The following is a 12,391-nucleotide window of genomic DNA, read 5'->3' as shown; positions in this document are numbered from 1 at the left end:
CAACTCCTTCTAAAATAAAACATGGCAGCTTAGAAGGAAGCTCATAGAAACCCAGAATGTTCTAAAAGAAGTTAAGATATTATATCCCATGGGGAAACTCATAAAAACTCTAAGGAAAGGACTCAAAACTTCGGGAAATCTCTATAACTGACCAAATGCACTAGGTCCCTCCTTCCTCAGGTTATCTAAGCAGGAAGAACTTCCAAGGAATATACTGGGATCAGCAAAGCTGAGTTGAGGAAGATCAGACCAACTGAGCTTCCTAAGGAGATGCTATTGGACCTGTAGTGTACCAGCCCATGTATGCCCTTTGGTTGGTGGCTCTATCTCTGGTAGCTCTCGGGGGTCCAGGCTAGTTGATGCTGTGGGTCTTCCCATAGGATTGTCATTCCCTTCAGCTCCTTCAGCCCTTCCCTTAACTCTTCCATAGGGGCCCCTAACCTCAATCCAATGCTTGGCTCTAAGTATCTGCATCTGTCTTAGTCAGCTGCTGGTAGAACTTCTCAGAGGACAGCCATGCTAGGCTCCTGTCTGCAAGCACAACATAGCATCAGCAATAGTGTCAAGCTTTGATGCCCACTTCAACAGAAGAATGGATACAGAAAAGGTGGTTAAGTTACACAATGGAATAATATTCAGCTATTGAAACCAAGGGCATCATGAATTTTGCAGGCAAATGAATGGAACTAGAAAATATCATCCTGAGTAACACAGACACAAAAGGACATGCATAGTATGTACTCACTGATAAGTGGATATTAGCCAAAAGTACAGAATACCCATGATATACCCCATAGACCTAAGAAGTTAAACAAGGAGAAAGGCCCAAGTGAGGATTCTTCAAACCCACTTAGAAGGGGGGAAGAAAAATAATTATGGGAGGCAGATGGAGGTAAGGATCTAGGTGAAAGATGGGATGGGGAGGGGAACAGGCAGGCAGGATCAGGTATTGGGAGAAATAGGAGAGAAGCCCAAATGGCCAGGAGAATGAATGGAAATATGCATGCTGGTGCCTGGCAAACACAGAAGTGGATGCTCACAGTCAGCTATTGGATGGAACACAGGGCCCCCAATGGAGGAGATAGAGAAAGTACCCAAGGAGCTAAAGGGGTCTGCAACCCTATAGGTGGAACAACAATATGAACTAACCAATACCCCCAGAGCTCATATCTCTAGCTGCATATGTAGCAGAAGATGGCCTAGTCGGCCATCATTGGGAAGAGAGGCCCCTGGTCTTGCAAACTTTATATGCCTCAGTACAAGGGAACACCAGGGCCAAGAAGTGGGAGTGAGTGGGTAGGGGAGCTGGGGGGGGGGAGGGTATAGGGGACTTTTGGGATAGCATTTGAAATGTAAATGAAGAAAATTCCTAATAAAAATATTTTAAAAATCTAACAGAATAGCTTAACTTCAAGACAAATAAAAAATGTCTTAACCAAAAAAAAAAAAAAAAAAAAAAAAAGATGACCAGGGGTAACCTCTAGAAAGTCCCCAAGACCTTGGTTGTGGAGGCTACCAGGACTCAATGTGGGTGACCTTAACTGAAATGCTCAACAATGGGGATATGGAACCTGAAGAGACCACTTCAGTGGAGGGATGGGGAAACCAGGACACTGACCCACCTTCAAAATTTTTGACCTAAGATATTATTTCATCTCAGATGCAGGAGCATACAAATTAGTAAATTAGTAAACATTTAGCTACAGACTTTTCTAATAGACCTTTAAATGACTGTCTTTGTCCTGGCCATTGCTCTCTGTAAGCCAGAGCTTTTACATCCTTTCCACCAAAGGCTCCTCTGTAAGTAGATAACTTAGAAGATGGAAATAAGTTATTTGTCCAAACTCTCCATTATTCTAGCATCATTACTTAGTAAGTCTGATTACAGAATAACACAGACAATGTCCACAGCGGGTGGAAGAGTACAGCAGCCAATAAGTCTGTTTTTAAGGTGAACTGAATCTTTGGAGTCAAATGGAAATAGAAACCAGGGCTGCAGTTACACCAGGGTTTGGTGTATACAACTCATATCCTTTCAATGTTCTTTTCAAAATGAAAGTGCTATTTTCACCGAAAACTGGATATGTCTGTTTCACTATAATATAAACTCTAAGGGCTTTTGACTCTGTTATTCAAGCCTATTCTGCTCTGTGACTATCTCCTTAGGAGCCCTCAAATAAAATCTGGATGGATGCTTTGAACTTTGAAAATACACTGTTATGAACAAATCTTTACATATTTTAGTGAGGCAATGAAAACCATCAAACATCTGAGGGAAAACACATAAACTGAGGAGTAAGGTTATTACAAGCAGAAGGATGTTAAATCCTCTTGGACTAAGGTTTTTCTGACATCAGCATCAAAACCTATGCAAACCCATAATCTTATGCAATCACTCTGACTATAGAAAAATAAAGAAATTATAAAGCCATAATCTTTTCTTACATGAAACATTTAAAAATGATGCTGTATATATGATGTCATGATTGGAAGATTATGAGAAATATTACCAGTGAGAAATTATACAGTGAGGTCAGTTAGTCCCTCATTCTGAGTTTTCTTGCTTCTCACATAGTTTACTTTCAAAATTACTCTTAAGAGGACAATACAGTGTAATTGAAAATTATCATCCTCTATACCTGTGGGTTCTCATTCTTCCTAATATTGTGGCTTTTTAATGCAGTTCCTCATGCTGTAGTGACACCCAATCATAAAATTTATTAAATCATTTTTGTTGCTACTTTATAATTGTAATTTTGCTACTGTTATGAACTGAAATGTAAATATCAGTTATTAATATGACCAGCACCCTGATAACAGAGACTAAGGCCTCCTAGAGTTATTTATTCAGCTTTAGTGCAATCATTGGGAAAATTAACCCTAATCTATTTTTTTATATACTAGATTGTTAATTCCCCAGCTGTACTCCACAAGTACTTGCTGTTTGAGTCTCACCTGGGTTATTTCTTCTTTATCAGCCTGTACCTCAGGGGGTATTTCACTTGGCCATGTGCTCCTGGCGCAATATGTCTAACAGAGACCCCGTGACCTCTACATCTTCTTCTCCTCTTTCCTTCCCTTCTCTTTCCTTCTCCCTCCACGTCTTAGTTAATGTTTCATTGCTGTGAACAGATACCATGACCCAAGCAACGCTTTTGAAGGACAATGATTAATTGGGACTGGCTTACAGTGACATGCCTACTCCTATAAGGCCACACCTCCTAATAGTGCCACTTCCTAGGCCAAGTATACATAAACCATCACACTTCTCTTTCCTTCTGCTACCTATCTGTGACCCACAACCCAGTAACAGAGATCCATCTATCTGTGTTTTCACCAGTAACTGGCTGTCAGCGCATTATTTAACCAGTTAGAGAAAAAGATGAGCAAAGTTTACATAGAATCATTTGATGAAAGTGAAAATCTGCTCATGGGGGCAAACAGATCTTGAGACCAGCATTTGAATATATAGCAGCAGCAGAGAACCTGCAACAAGAGAAGTTTTGAAACATGGGTAATTGTGTAATATTTAAATTAAATTATATATCGATTTCCACATTTACCATTTCTCTTGAATACTAACTTTCACAATCATTTCTAGATTTTAAAATTGTGCACTGTCTTTTTATCTATATTCCTCTCACCATGCAGTAACAACCAGAATGTCTTGATCCTGGCTTCTAGTATCCATTCACTAACCATTTCTCAGCTCTCCATCTTCCATCCTAGCTAAACATGTATTGGCCACCTTCCTATATCCAGCTTCTATAATGCCAGCTTCTTTAGAATCCAGGTGCGAGTGAGAATACATGACTTGTCACCTTTCTGTGTCTGGCTTACTGTACTAGACATAATCTCCAGCTCCATTCACAATTCTCCCAAATAACGGTATGTCATGCTTGTTCTTCTTAAATGGTATTTCACTTTATAATTTTACTACATTTTTTATTAGTTTACATTCATTGTGTGAAGCAGTGAGCATCAGGGGACTTTTGATCAAGCAGAAAATGCACTCTGACAACATTCACTCTGTCACTTCTATTCTCTCTCCTCTTCTACTTTCTCTTGTCAAATACTTTCAGTTTGATTTTCATGTGATGTCTCTGTGTGCATACACACACACACACACACACACACACACACACACACACAGAGAGAGAGAGAGAGAGAGAGAGAGAGAGAGAGAGAGAGAGAGAGAGAGAGAGAGAGAGAGAGAGAGAGCCTAGATTGACAGTGTAGTATTTTTTCTTGTTTGTTCGGGGGGAATCACTTATTTTGGCTAATATGATATTTCCCATTTTATCCAGTTTTCTGCCAATGGCATAGTTTCAGCCTCCCTTGTGGCTAAGTACAAAATCACCAAGGAATTTTTGGGACAGTTTTTTGATGCACCTTTTTCATACCAAACAACAACTGATATGCATGACTCTGACTTTAAGTATTGGAAAACTGACACCAAATTAGTTGTCTCTTCTCTTTGTTCTTTTTCCTCTCAAATTTTTACTTCCAAACATATATACCAATGAGAATGTGATTTTATGCTTAGGATCATGGGTCTTTGGATAAAAAAGTTAGTCATTTTTGGCAGAAACGAAAATATTAAAGCACTAATACTTTTAGTTACCTTTTAGTGGTTTTTGTAAAGGTTCTTCTTAGAAACTATTCATGAAAGTTTCCTCCTGTACTTTCATTGTCCTAAGATTTCAGAAGGATAGAATAACTAAACAGCATTAAAAAGGAGTACACTGAATAACTATCAGGTAACTTTGACAGGGAGCTGCACAGAATAATGCCAGATTAGGTATCCTAGTCCTCATGGAGATAGATATGTTTGTAGGACTAAGAGTTAGTGCAATTACAGGAAAACCAATGATTGTCATAAATTTGTCTTGTGTCCATTGATCTATAAACTATGTAAAGGGGCCCAATGAATCTATGATGCTGGAAATCACAAGTGAAGTTACATCTGGGACTTCAAGAAGTAGTAGTGATGAGGAGACATGAGGTAACAGAGACCAGTGATGTCCTATCTGTGGCCTCAATGGTGGTCACATGGGTTATGCCTCAGCAATCCTATATACTTATGCTGCTTAAATTCTACTGCTTTTATGTTGTCCTTCAATTGAAAAAAACTTAAAAATACCCTTTCATGTTGTCCTCCTAGGACTCCACCTGTCCTACACAAACCTCAAAAGGCTGTGATAAACATGTCTAAGGCCGTATTGGAAAATCCATTTTGAAGATGGCAGAACCTTCACCAGCCTGAAGTCTCCGACTGTTGACCTTCCTATTTGCGAGCCTATAAAGTAGAGTGAGTGGCTTTGAAGCACTTGTCACTTTATGCTTTACTGTTATCGGCATTTAAATTCTATTAGCAAGTTTTTCTATCATTTGTTCTCTGATTTCTGCTACCAATAATGTTCTTTTTCTACTATATAAATTTACAGATTTCTCAAATTTGGTTTCATGACTCCTTAGAATTGAATTTACCTACAGGTACTAATTAAGAATATTCATTAGCCTAAACCTTTTCATCCTGCTGTTTGCTTTGAACATTTGGGGTATAAAACCTATTAGGCCACAGAATGAGATTCAAGAACTTTGGTAGAGAAGGTATGAGAAGAGACTTGTTTTCCCAGACTTGGTGATTTGAGGATGCGGGACACGAGTCTCTGCAGCCTCCTTCCCTGGATGTGGACTGTTGCCTGCATGTTTATCTGACACAGACTCAGAAATAAATGTGGTCATGTAATCTAAGCTCTACCTGAACTGCTTGCATGAAGGATCTTTTAAACAGCTGGCAAATCTATAGGAAAAGGATTCTTGAACAGTTGAATGTTTGTCTCACAAGGCTGAAACCGAAACATGGAACTTAAGCTTGTAGTAGTTATCTATTTAGACACATTAAAAAAAAACATGTTATGAATTTGTGAGATTAATAGGGTATACTGAAGTTGGTGGAGGGGAGAAAGGGAAGTGTAGATAATATAAATACTTATCAATAAATTATATCACTAAATTTCTGTTTTGCTATGTTTTTCAAGATCTCATCATTTATTTGTTTGGCCTCAGAAATAGAAGCTCAGTGCAACAACACCCAATGTCTATGGGGAAAATGTACCTGGTGTTTTTCTTTGACCCAAAGATTAGCATATTATGAAGCTTCCCTCTGACTTTTCTTAGTGAATTGAGCAGTAAGCCAGCGTTTGTGTGGCAGAACATGTGGCTTAACAAGACTAAAGTAAATTCAGGTAGTCGTTCGACTTCTGTTCTCTACAACAATGAAGTATAAAAATGATGATAATACTTTGCTGTAACTGTGAAGTATTGTGTGAAGATCCTTGACAATAGAGTTAGTCTTGGATGCTGGTATGTAAGACTAGAGAAGACATTAAGAGAAAATGTCATTTTCCACACTGTTGTGTTCACAATATTGTCTATTTTCCATTGCTGGAATATATTGAAGGCATCAATAGACTTTTTCTTGAAGAATAGGGTTTGCTTTAATCTCAGTGATATTTCAGTATGCTCTGAATATTTCTGAGTATTTTCCTTATTTAAAAAAAATTAATCTCCTCAGCATCCCTGTTTGCAATCAGTAGCATTCAAACTCTTTTAAAAAGCCATTTATCTTGTGAGTCTAATTTGCTCCTCTACAGATTTTTAATTTATCCAGTATCCTGTAGTTCTCTTGGACCTTATGGAAAGATTCAGGGCCATTATTTTCAAATCATATTTTTGAACCACACAAATGTACAAGTTCTCCTGTTGCTTATGAGCACAAAAGAGAGCACTCTGGTAAATGATTGCAATTGCTCTCTTTATGCTAATTTGAGCATAAACTTATTGGAATGAGTTTATCAGCCCCGGAACACCCAGTGGGAGTTTCCACAGGCTGCTGCTGTAAATGAGATGTTGCATTCCAATGAGTAAATACATTTCAAATAAAAAGCAAATCTATTTCAGGGACTTTTTTTTTTCTTCCCTCTGATGTTTTGAAGTTGGTAACTAAATCTGCAAATGTCATAACATGAGGTGTACCATCTGAAATTATACAGAAAAAACAAGATCACATTTGTTTATTACACAAATAGACTAAAGAGTGAGCAAATATTAGCAATGAAAGTGGTAAATTTTAGCTTAATTTAGTGGAGGAGAAATTCCAATATATGAAAAATTGTAGCTAATAGGAATATATAGTGATAATTATCTAAATTACAGTTGTTACATTAAATGGTTTCTAGAATGGTAATTGGTGTTTTTAAAAATCAGGGACATTTTTAAAAGAACAAGATGTTTACCCAGTTACCAGCAACAGCCTGGAAAACTTAATTGAACACAGATGATGCAATGATAATGCCTGGCTTCAGCTTAAATGTCAATGACAAAGATCACAGTTTGTTGGCATGCTGGTATATATATATTTTAAGAGAAGAATTTGACTTCAACAAGGCAAATGACCTTAAAGCAAGAGGAAAAGAAATGGCATAGTTCCAAAGACATAGGGGACTAGACTGAGGACTCTGGTAAGCAAACACGCCAACAAACAGGTTACTTAGAGATACCATATCTCTTAATTCTGTATAAAAAGAATTTTCTATTATTATTGACATAACAGAGCATCATTTTTCAAGCACTTAGACAAAATTTTAAAAAAACAGAAGCAGATTTGTTTTTCAATATGTTCAATATGCATATTAAATATTTGAGTAGCTCTCATGAGCTAAAATATTTTTCTGCTAGTATAAGAACAGAATCCCATATCCTTTTACTAAAAAACAGGAAATCAGGACAGTAGCATGCATTGTAATGAGGCCAACAGAGGATGGGAAGTATAGAGAACTTTCTAGCATATATGAGGTCCTGTGTCAAGTCCCTATACCAAAATAATGAAACGTACATTAAATTGAACCAGAGATTGTACAGATGATTAAGAACAAAGGTTGTCTTACCATACAATAACACCTACATGGAATTTGTCTCGTAGCTCTGCACTATATGGCAGATGAGTCGGAGTAAAGCATATGACATTGGATGTCTAATGTGGAACAGTCTGCAACATTTGCTCAGTTTCTTGTAATATTGTCTCCCTGACTACCCCTATATGACCTTTATTTGAGAAAACCAGAAGTTTTCACGTGGGAAAGAAACATGAAAAGATTGTTGTGGTGAACTTGGATAATCTTTTGAAAATGACTCAGCTTTGACAGAATACACAAACATGCAGGAATGATTCAGACTGCTGATGCCAGCAGAAATCACCCAGAGTAGAAGAACCAAAGGCCCAAATATATGGCCCCAATTAAGTTCTATTCAGGAATTTCCAGACAATAGAACAACCTTAGCTTGGGAAGCTAGCATCCTAAAAAATGGAAGTTTACCTGTGTCCTGTGGAATTTTATATTCACAGAATCACACTAAATGATTAGCATTTCCCCAATAGAAAGTTGGGGGACAGTGAATTCTTACATAAAATAGAAACTGAGAACTCAAAGTATGTATGAAGCCATAATCAAATTTCAGGTAAGTAATGACTTTGAATCCTCCTTTTCATATTAACACATTTTCTTGGAAAGTGTTTGAGAACATAGAATAGAAAAGGAAGAGAATACCACAAAGAAAAGTGTTGAATCACTAAGTGACTCATGAAACTAAGTGAAAGCATGAGTGATCAACACATGTTGGTCCCTGACAACCACAGTCATTCATTGAAGCAGCTGACAGAGGAAGTGGAGAACGCGGTACGTTAGAACAAAGACAAGAGTTACATGATGCAGGATTATGAGATGGTTCAGTGTTTAAAAGCACAGGCTGTTCCTATGGAAGACTTAGGCTTGATTCTCAGCATCCACATGGTGACCACCAACTATCTGTAACTCCAGTCCCTGGGTATCTGATGCTCTCCGTCAGAACTGCATGTACAAAATGTACAGACATGCATGCAGGTAAAACTCACATACAATACACACAACTTTAAACATATTTTAATTGCACGTTAAGGCTATGAAATGCGATGCTAAATTGAGTCAGATTATCACAGAAAGAAAATGAAGGCAATTTCAAATTGCAGACACAATGGAAAAACAACTATAAGAAGTTGTTATAAGAAGAAAAATAGCAGATTATTTGAAGTGATATGACTCAACAATATCTGACTATGCAGTTGTGACTCATCATCTTATTCATTTGTAATTTTAATTGCCATTTATTTCAAATCTACCATGGATAATTTGTCCATTCTAGTGCTGATGGAATTTTAAGTTATTTTCAGTTTTCTCTTGAGAACAATGTTGTTAGGCTTCCCATGGCTATATACTTGTATTAATTTTACGGGATATGAGAATAATTTCTGGGATGTAGAGCAACACATTTGTAGTGTGATTTAACCTTATACTTTGTGAATGCTAACTTGTCATGCTCATCTTTTGGTTTCTCCTGTGAAATATCTGATCATGACTAAGCTCTCATTTCTCTCTCCCTATCCTCCATCTCCTTCCTCTCTTCCCTCTCTTGCTTCTTCTTGCTTACTTTTTCATTATGTAAATGTGAATTCTTTCACATACACTGCTTTCTAATGTGCTTTTTGAAAAAGTTGTGCTTCAATTACTTACAGTCTCATTTTTCTTACTTTGATATACTTACATGTATTAAAATGAGGAAAAGGTTTAAAATTAATATTCTTTAAATATCAGAAGTTAAATTGTATATCTTTTATAGCTCATACATACCCACATGTATTATATTAATATACTAATATATATATTAAATACAAACAAATATGTTTAATATCATATATACATATATATATACATACATACATATGCTTGTTCCTCAGTTCTATCATATTTTCTCTAAACCATGCAATCAAAATGTGTAGTGTGTTCCGCAAAATGCTATTACTCAATTCTGGTGGGCAACCAAAGTGAAAAGGGTAAAGCCTTTATTGTTTGGGGGGAGGGGTTCTGTGGTTATGATTCCTTTTAAACTTAGTATCTCATGTTGTTTTCTGCTCAAATATAAGTATGAAACTTATTTATAAGAATGGATCTTATAGACTATATTTCTACATAATTTTATGTAGGTTTTGAGAAATTTTTTTTACATCATTATGAAAATTCTTTCTTTGCAATTCTCATACTAACCCTTTTTCTGTCTGCTTTCAATATCTACGACCTCAACAAACATGGCATGACGATGATCTTTATATTGTTTATGATTAACTACAAAGAGAAGATTCTGCATTGACATAGCTTGGTACAAATATTTCTAGAAACTGCTATTTATCACCTTAGCAATACACATTTCTATTACTGTTTCGTTAAGAGCATTGAGGGTCACTTTCTTCACCAATTTAAAAGATTTCACAGTTGGATTCCATTAGTCGTTTGCATCAATGCATTAGTTGTCCTAATTTAATATTCTAATTGAAACGAACTTGCAATCCCTGGAATATGCAATTTGGTTGTAATGTACCTTCCTAATTGTATTTTAAACACTAAAAAAAAACTCATAGAAAGATTGTGACTTTTCCTCAGAAAGCCCATCTTGCAGACTTTTTCTTTCATATTGTCCTTTAATGTTTAAGTCATAGAAATGTGACTCCCTGCCTTCTCTTAAAAATACGTTGATTTAGAATTACTCCACATTAAGAAAGGCTACTAACAAGATATTTAAAATTTTTATTTGAGCCGGGCATGGTGGCACATGCCTTTAATCCCAGCACTTGGGAGACAGAGGCAGGCAGATCTCTGAGTTTGAGGCCAGCCTGGTCTACAGAGGGAGTTCCAGGACATCTGGGGCTATACAGAGAAACTCTGTCTTGTAAAACCAAAAAAAAAAATTATTTGGAGATTAAGTGTTGAATTTTATAGACTTTTCATAATGGTATGTAAACATTAGTTTTCAATTTCCTTTGAGCATAGTTATATATATATATGTGTATATATATATATATATATATATTCTTATATAGTAGCCATTTCAACTAATTGCTCAAATATAACATAAGTCCTTTCTTATTTTATTAGACCTTTAACTCCCATTCAATTGTAACTCTGGATTTTTTAAATATATACAAGTTTTGTAGTTAAGATCAACAATACAAGTATCAGCGAATACTGATGTGGATGTGAAGCAAGAGAAACACTCTTGCATTACTAGTAAGAGTGAAAACATACACAGACACAATGGAATCTATCCCAAGATCCAGCTATAGTACTCTTGGGCAAATACTCAATAGCTGTTTCATTCTACTTCAGGGACACTTGCTCAACTATGTTCCTTGCTGCTCTATTCTTTTTTTTTTTTTTCTGCTCTATTCATAATAACCAGAAATAGGAAATAATCTAGATACACGTCAACATAATTATGGATAAAGAAACTGTGGTACATTTCCACAATGGAATACTACTCAATTGTTTAAAAATGACTTCATGAAATTTGAAGGCAAATGGTTGGAACTAGAAAAATATAATCATAAGTGAGTTAACCCAAAAGCAAAATGATAAATATGGCATTATGTGCTTATACTTTGATATTAGTCACTAAATAAATTATAATAAAAGTTAAAATCTTCAGATTCTGAGAAATTAGACACATAGGAAAGGAATGGGGACAGTGAGACACCGAGTACTCCCTGGGAGGACATGTTAGAAGAGATTTTAGATGTGAACTGGAGCATCAGATGGGAAAGAGGAGGGAAGATAGTACTGAGGGAGGGAATGAGGGGACAGGCATCTAGAATTGAAGGGCATTTGGGAAGTGATATGGAAACCTAGTGCAGTGGAAACTTCATACACACACACACACACACACACACACACAATCCTAATGAAGTTTTCAAATAGGGAGACAGAACTGCTAATGGCTTCCACTTGCCACCAAATGAAGTTTTCAGTGCTGGAACTGGGTTGCATTTACTTGAACTGTTGACCCAAACCCCCAGGATATTGTTAAGACTGCCTCTCAAAACTGACATGACCCTATTGCTGGACACAACACCCACAGGAATCACAGAACATGGATTGGTGTAGCTGGTGTCTATATAGAATCTTCACCCCCATGTTCTAGTGTTTATGACATGGAAGGATACTCTGATGGCTACCAAAAGAAGAAGAGTAAACACAACCAAACCACAAAACCTTTGATCTGTAATTGTCTTAGGGTTTCTATCCCTGCACAAACATCATGACCAAGAAGCAAGTAGGGAAGGAACGGGTTTATTCAGCTTACATTTCCACGTTGCTGTTCATCACCAAAATAAGTCAGGACTGGAACTCAAGCAAGTCAGAAAGTAGGAGCTGATGTAGCAGACATGGAGGGATGTTACTTACTGGCTTGCTTCCTCTGGCATGCTCAGTTTGCTTTCTTATAGAACCCAGGACTACCAGCC

Source organism: Mus caroli, unplaced genomic scaffold, assembly GCF_978045245.1.
Source record: "Mus caroli unplaced genomic scaffold, Mus_caroli_1 scaffold_15, whole genome shotgun sequence".
NCBI classification, from domain to species: Eukaryota; Metazoa; Chordata; class Mammalia; order Rodentia; family Muridae; genus Mus; species Mus caroli.
This window is presented reverse-complemented; position numbering follows the sequence as displayed.